Source organism: Pollachius pollachius (genome assembly GCF_949987615.1).
Source record: "Pollachius pollachius genome assembly, chromosome: 2".
In the NCBI taxonomy this organism is placed as follows: Eukaryota; Metazoa; Chordata; class Actinopteri; order Gadiformes; family Gadidae; genus Pollachius; species Pollachius pollachius.
The window spans coordinates 44,179,413-44,187,783 of record NC_136935.1 but is presented as its reverse complement, the minus strand read 5'-3'; the positions used below and the strand labels follow the sequence as shown (position 1 = coordinate 44,187,783).

The 8,371-nt window shown below is 44.7% G+C and overlaps 1 long non-coding RNA gene across 1 annotated transcript; it reads right to left on the bottom strand.

The window, feature by feature from the left end:
• Window positions 1-222: 222 nt before the first annotated feature.
• Window positions 223-6,489, bottom strand: LOC307071766. The gene is made up of 6 exons (XR_013811639.1): window positions 6,028-6,489; window positions 5,706-5,765; window positions 5,567-5,617; window positions 3,430-3,496; window positions 1,193-1,320; window positions 223-675 (listed from the first exon to the last, which is right to left on the bottom strand). It is a non-coding gene; the product is annotated as an uncharacterized lncRNA (long non-coding RNA).
• Between the last annotated feature and the right edge of the window lie 1,882 nt (window positions 6,490-8,371).

Genomic DNA, 8,371 nt, shown 5'->3' with positions numbered 1-8,371 from the left:
TTGTCCGCTACTCGTCGTGACAATTTGTAATATTTTTATTTTTTATATATATCAGGGCCTTACAATCAGCAGCTCAATTCACATTCTCAGCCAGAATCTGACAGCTTGCCAACCAGTAAATAAGCACTCTATATATATATATATATGTGTACTGTACATGTAATTAATAAAGACAAACTCATGAAAAAGGTTATGGGTGCTTTATTCTACAAGTGATTAGGGCTAGTCATACACGTAAGGCAGGCTGTTGCGATGTACAATTTTGTTCACACTTCCAAAAATGTAACATCTGTGTATTAGTCAGAAAAGTGTCCAGAAAAAAGAATATGCCTTCCATCCCATAGGCCTACATCGTTCATGACATGCAGATTTTACAATAAATAAAGAGGGAATTGTAACTCTTTTTTTCTTTAAAGCAATGTGTGATATACACTCCTCATTCAGGTTGAGGTTCAGGCTTTGGTAGTGACATGTCTGTCCGGAATCAGCCACATCGGCGCGCTCATATGGAAATGGTGATGCAGGCGCTGACCGTCGGACGCCGTGGCTTGGGGCAGAAAGTGTTTGCCGCTGCTCTTTTCTTCCAACCGGAACGTGCACACTTGGACTTCCGCCGAAGAGTCCAACAGGGCTCTCATTCTCATACTCCGGTGAGTTTTCTTCCTCTTGATTACTCTAGACCAGGGGCATAGGAATGAGTTTAACATTGGGGGGGACACATATCGGAAACCTGACAGATCCGTTAATGGTTTGAACAGAAATATGTCATAAATTAACTACACTGAAAAAATTCACAAATATATTTTATTCTGCTAAAAAGATACATTTGTAAATGTAAAGGAAAACACATTTTGAATGGCAGTAATGAACCGATAAATATCAAATCAATTCTTTAATTGCTCAATCATCCAGTTTTTTAGAATAAGAAGCGTGACAAGACGCTGTGTTGCACTTTCAAAATAAAATATTTTTCTCCCCCCGGTATAATTTTTAGGTGGGACAAATGCGCCTGTCTCCAATATTGGAGGGGACACGTCCCCTCCGTCCCCCCCGGTTCCTACGCCCTTGCTCTAGACAAAGAAAAAAGACAACAACATAGAGCTATCACGGTCTCACAGGGCCACAGGTATTATGCACTACTCAATTCTTAGGTAACGGACGATGATCATGTTTACAACTTGCGTTGGCCCACCTCCTGTCTGCGGTGCCTGGCGGTATTCCTCATGTGCCTAGCGATTATCCACAGCAAGAAGGTGAACAGGCAAACAAACAGCAACACCGCCAGCACCATCACAATCGTCGGGGTCAGAGAATCATACACTAAAAAAGGAAGAGGAAACCTAGAAGTTGCTGGAGGTTAAAATGCATACTGTAAATCCATACATAAAGACACAATATAGAATTGAACAGAAGAAGCAGGTCGTCAAATGGAATAGCAAGATCTCGTAGATGTAGTAAACAAGCAGGCAACTACTATCTCATCAAATATAGAGGTGTTTGGTCACGCGGTTTAAAGGAGAATTCAAATAGAGAAATAATATATAGGTATCTATATAATATAATATACTATAATATATAATATGACAGCCAAAAGCTGTTCGCGCCTCCGGATGATATTATGAATTAAAGACTCTCTCGGACGTCTCTTGTACTTCCACAACAAGTAAAGACTGGTAGTGGGGGGTATCTTGGCCAGAGTCCTGCACGGGTTCGGGTACCCGACGGGGGACCTGCAAAATTTGGATGAAACGGATGAAAAATAATGTACTGTGTCGGGCAAGGATGCGGGTCGGGTCGGACGCCTGAACAGCGCGGGTCGGTCGCAGGTTTTGCGATTGCGAGCGAGACTTCTCCGGTGCTGGATATGTTATTCATGAGTGGAGGAGTCAATTAAAACCTTCCACAGTGGATGATGTGCTTTTTGTGCACAGCAATCTGAAGCACCACGCCAAACACCAGATAGTGTAATTCCCCGGCGTTCCACCTAATGTGTCACGCCGCGTCCTGCTACGCGGTCCAACACCGCCACCTAGCGATTACTTGACGCTAGTGGCCCTCCTCCCGGCACACCAGGCGGCAATCTGTAATCACCAGTCCCTACTTCAGCCGGGGATTTCCCCTCAGCCGGCGCCAGTTCGTCGTTACGTCTACACAGTCAGTATCGGTCCTACCAGCATTATCGAATCCCTGCTTCGTAGCCTGCCCCTGTGGTAACCACCTCTCCTCTCTCGTAGCTCCCCACCTGACACCGGACCCCTTCCTGCCCGACTACCCGCTCACCGTCTCGTCCTCGCCTGCCTGACTGCCTACCCGCCATCGGACCCCTGCCTGCCTGACTACCCGCCTGTCGTCGAACCCCTCTCTGCCTGACTGCCTGCCCGTTACCGGACCCCTGCCTGCCTGACTACCCGCCTGTCGTCAAACCCCCTTCTGCCTGACTGTCTGCCCGTTACCGGACCCCTGCCTGCTTGACTATTCGCCTGCCTGTCAATAAATCCCGTTCCACGTACCCCGTCTCTGCCTCCCTGTGTCCAGCATTTGGGTCCCCACGTCCTGTTCCCCTAACATAATGTGTCTATTTTTCCTTCGGGTGCGGGTCGGGCGTCGGTATCAATTTATAGCGGGTCTGGTCGGGTGCGGAATGTAATTTGCGGGTGGGGCCCATGCGTGTTTGCAAAATAAGACCCGTGTATTAATTCTCGGCCATGGTGGAGAAGGAATTGGGGGAAGAAACCTTGCATTTGAATCTGAAGTCCAGAATGAAACGCGACTTCAGATTGATGTTGAAGGACCAGAGACGTCAGAGATCCAGACGCAGTAATTTATTCACAATATCATCCAGAGGCGCACTAAGCTTTTGGCCATGATATTATATATATTATATAATATAATTTAGATATAGAGCTCCAGGTCTCCCGCCGGAGCTCCCAGAGTGTTCGAGAATACCTTATAGAACACGGCCAAAAGCTGTGTGCGCCGGGTGATATTATGAATAAACGACTGCGTCTCCGGTACTACATCATTGCACCGTTCACACCGGTCACACGGTATTGTCAAAATCCATACCGTAACGCAAATTCCCACCGATGTATTCTCTATACCGTTTATACCATACACCCCTAAGTCCCACCCACGGGCCCTGATCTGCAATAGGTCTGTAGTGCCAAGTGGGTCCCGCCCCCTAGGCGGCTTTGAAAATGAGGAACTAGTGCTTGTAGTTTTTTAGAGCCCCCCCCCCCCCCTTTACCCTTCCTTTAAATTACGCAAAAACGCGAAAATGGGGGAATGTTGCAAGAGCATTCAAATATATGACTGGGTTTCTAACGATACAAAGCTTAATGCAAATGGGTGAAGTGTCCCTTTAAAGTCTGATAGCTGTTTCTGATGAATGTGATTGTGCTCCAAAAACAAACCAAACCGCACACACACTTATGAGACGGGTTACCAACAATGCTTCCTCCTTTTGAGCTTTCATTTTCCCAGTCTGTTGGGCGTCCTAAAATAAGAAAGAACGAAAGAGAGGAATATTCCATTGACTATACCGAACAGTGCCAAAGTAATGAACATCACTCTTCACAACTTTAATAAAGATGGTTTGAAGAGAAGAAGCAGATCGTCAAATTATATAGCAATTTCTCGTAGGTGTGATAAACAAGTAGGCAATGACTATCTCATACCTAGAGGCTTCGTTTGGTCACGTGGTTTAAAGGAGAATTTCACCGCTAGAGATATGAATCTGTATTGAATATGGGTCATATATGTAGTCGAATAGTATCATCCATTTCTAATTTGGCAGCGTCTTGACCAAGAAAAGGCAGACAATGACTTTTTGGTGCTTATGGATTGAAGACGACAACTCCCACAATGCCAATCAGCGTTCACTCCCTGATGGTCGTAACATAACAGCCAATCAGCGTTCACTCCCTGAGGGTCGTAACATAACAGCCAATCAGCGTTCACTCCCTGAGGGTCGTAACATAACAGCCAATCAGCATTCACTCCCTGAGGGTCGTAACATAACATCCAATCTGCGTTCACTCCCTGAGGGTCGTAGCATAACTTGCAATCGGCATTCACTCCCTGAGGGTCGTAACATAACAGCCAATCAGCGTTCACTCCCTGAGGGTCGTAACATAACATCCAATCAGCATTCACTCCCTGCAGTACAGAGTGAACTGCAGCACAGAGGAGAAGTGTTTGTTGCCCTTTGGGGACTCCCGGAGCTCTATATCTAAAATAGATAATATTATATAATATATAGGTATCTATATAATATAATTTAAGATATAATATCACGGCCAAAAGCTGTGTGCACCTCCGGATGATTTAATGAGTTAAAGACTGCGCCGGGTTCTCGGACGTCTCTTGTACTTCCACGACAAGTAAAGACTGGTAGTCGGGGTTATCGTGGCCAGAGTCCTGCACGGGTTCGGGTACCCGACGGGGGACCTGCAAAATTTGGATGAAACGGGAAAAACAATGTGTCGGGCACGGGTGCGGGTCGGGTCTGAACAGCCCTGAACAGCACGGGTCGGTCGCGGGTTTTGCGATTGCGAGCGAGACTTCTCCGGTGCTGGATATGTTATTCATGAGCGGAGGAGTCAATTAAAACTGTCCACAGTGGATGATGTAATTTTTTTGCACATTAATCTCAAGAAACGCGCCAAACACCAGATAGTGTAATTCCACGGCGTTCCATCTAATGTGTCTATTTTTCCTTCGGTTGCGGGTCGGGCGTCAGTATCATTTTATAGCGGGTCTGGTCGGGTGCGGAATGTAATTCGCGGGTACGGGCCGGTGCAAGATAAGACCCATGTATTGATTCTCGGCCATGGTGGAGAAGGATTTGGGGGAAGAAACGTTGGCTTTGACTCTCTGAAGTCCAGAATGAAATGCGACTTCAGATTGATGTGGAAGGACCAGAGACGAAAACCCGACGCAGTCCTTTATTCACAATTTCATCAAGAAGCGCACACAGCTTTTGGCCGTGATATTATATATTATATTATAGATGTCTATAGATGATATTGTATCATTTAGATATAGAGCTCCAGGTCTCCCGCCGGAGCTCCCGGAGTGTTCTAGAATACATTATAGAACACGGCCAAAAGCTGTGTGCGCCGGGTGATATTATGAGTAAACGACTACGTCTCTGGTACTACATCATTGTACCGTTCACACGGTATCGTCAAAATCCATACCGTAACGCAAATTCACACCGATGTACTCTCTATACCGTTTATACCATACACCCCTAAGTCCCACCCACGGGCCCTGATCTGCAATACGTCTGTAACGACCCCCCCCCCCCTTACCCTTCCTACTTTAAATTATTATGTAATTTAAAGCAGTGTTAGAGGTGGATACGGATCTCTCCCGTCTGGGAGAAATGGGGAAAATGGAATGTTGCAAGAGCATTCGAATATATGACTGGGTTTCTAACGATACAAAGCTTAATGCAAATGGGTGAAGTGTCCCTTTAAAGTCTGATAGCTGTTTCTGATAAACGTGATTGTGCTCCAAAAACAAACCACGCACGCACGCACAAATTTAAGAGACGGATTACCAGAAATACTTTCTCCTCGTGAGCTTGCATTTTCGAAGTCTGTTGGCCGCGCTAAAGAAAGTAAGAACAAAATAAAGATTACATTTTACTATCCTGCACAGTGCCATTACATTTTTTTTATTATGCTTCCTATATTTACCTGTTGGTTTAAACCCTGTTGTAATAGCTTCTTCGACAGCATGAACATCAGTCGTCCCCACTTTAATAATAATGGTTTGAAAGGAAGAAGCAGGTCATTAAATGGAATTACGTTAGGTGTGGTTAACAAACAGAGTACTAATTTGGAAAGATTAGATACAAATGTATAAGATAATTTAACCTATAAATTACAAGTCAAAAGTTTGCAGTCTGATTCTACTTTCCGACAAAAAAATAACCAGTCCTCTCATAGAGGAAGTAGGCCTATGTTGAGCGGTCAAAAAAAGAAATACTGGTAAAACATAGAAAAGAGATTCTCTCACCATCGTTCACCTTTAGATACACTTCCACAAATGTGTCGACAGCAAGCCTGTCTATCCCACACCAATAAGTCCCAGTGTCTTCCAGGCGCAGATCCCTAATAGTTCTAATAGATGAATGCCTTTCCCTTGTCTTCGATAGAATACTTATCCGATCGTCCCGTCTTACTGCTTATGAGAACGTCCTTGTCACGACATTCTCCCTTACAGAAGAATTTGTAGTTGCTACTCGCATTGGTGTGATTGCATTTGATTCTGACTGTTCCCCCGACCACTCCATTCACAGTCAGGGCCTCTGTCCAAGTCATGCAACAGCCTATCAAAAATCAAATGTGTTCTCTGTTATAACAACCACTCGATGATGTACAACAACAACAAAAAAGCTGAGGATGGCAGAATCAAGGTGGATATAAACTGGATATAGACAGTGAGCGAACCTTAGCACTCAGGAAAAAGAGGAAAGGGACCATGGCCTTCATGTTCCTGAGACACCGCTCTGCTCCCCACAACCCTCCGCGGCTTTAATGGCGCCGTGTTGAAGTGCTGCTTCCTCTTCTCTCGGTTGGCTTCTTCTTTCTGGTCGCACTTAGAACTTCTGAGCTATTTTATTCACTTTTTCTGAAATTTTGTTGATGCAACTTCCTGACATGGTTCATTTGAGCATGTTAGATGTTAAAAGAGATGTATTCAATATATACATAGATTTAATGTACATGTAATTCATAGAAACAAACTCAGGAAAAAGGTTATGGGCGCTTTATTCTACAAGTGATTAGTGCTAGGCATACACGTAAGGCAGGCTGTTGCAATATACAATTTTATTCCCACTTATCGAAATCGTAGCCCAGCCCTAGCGCCCAGTAACATTATAACCCAGGGTCATTATTTGGATCAAACCACTTTCGTGGTTACCATCCAAAAATGCAACATCTGTCAATTAGTCAGAAAAGTGTCCAGAAAAAAATAATCTGCCTTCCATTCCATAGGCCTATCATTCATGACATACAGATTTTACAAGAAATAAAGAGGGGATTGTAACTATTTTTCTTTTTTTAACGCATTGTGTTATGTACCCTCTCGTCGTTCAGGTTGAAGTTCAGGCTTTGGTAGTGACACGTCTGTCCAGAATCAGGCACATCGGCGTGTTCATTGAGGTCTATGGTGATGCAGGCGCTGACCGTCGGACGCCGTGGTTTTTGGGGGACAGTGTTTGGCGCTGATGGTGGCGGGTCTCTTTTCGTACGACCAGAACGTACACACTTGGACTCCAGCCGAAGAGGTCCAACAGGGTTCACATTGTCATACTCCGGTGAGTTTACTGTCGCTCGATTACTACCGACAAAGAAAAAAGACAACAGCACAGAGATATCACAGTTTCACAGGGCCACGAGTATGCACTACTCAATTCTTAGGTAACGGACGATGATCATGGTTGCGGTGCCTGGCGGGATTCCTCATGTGCCTAGCGATCAGCCACAGCAGGAAGGTGAACAGGCAAACAAACATTAATGCCACCACTGCCATGTACATCACAATCATCAGGGTCCAAGAACCATGCCCTGAAAAAGAAGAGGAAACCAAGAAATTGCTGGAGGTTCAAATGCATAGTCTGAATCCATACATAAAGACACAATAGATTCAATACACGCCATTTAGGCATTTCGCACCACCTCAATCCGCATAGCATGGGAATGCTATGCATCTCATGGGAATTTAGCCCACTTACTCAGTTGTATTTTTTGTCCTCCCCCTCTGTTTAAGCTTTATGTAGGGCTGTCTATAGAAAAATGACAATGTAATTTTAATTTCGGTATTCCTATTTCTGTTCAATTTGCTATTTTTTTGCTATGTTCAATACAGGGGTTTAAAGAACAGTGCATATAGTAAGAAAGCTGTCGATTGTTCATCAGAATGCATCCTAGGAATTGTCATGGATAATACCCACGTCTAATACTCTAACAAATTACAAGAGGTCGAGAAGGACTAGGGTTGAATGATCAAGGCTTTATTGTCACCACAGATAGCAACAACATTACCTGAGTTGGTTTGCAAAAGAACTCGCGACTAGAGTTGGCTCGGTCGCGAACGAATCAGTTCGAATGAACAAATCTTTAAGACGAACGAACCAAACTGGTTCCTCTCTCTCGTTCGTCTCGTTCGCCTCGTTCGTTCTCAGACTCAACTCCTCCCAGACCCACTAGTGGCTGACTCGCTGACAGTTCGTTCACTCACTGTGTGAGTGGTGAGGAGGGACCGACTGAGAGACGTCACGAATCACGAGAGCCAGCCAATCGTATGCTGTTCTAGGACTGAGTCTAGGACGCTCTCTTGAATTTTAGTCAATGAG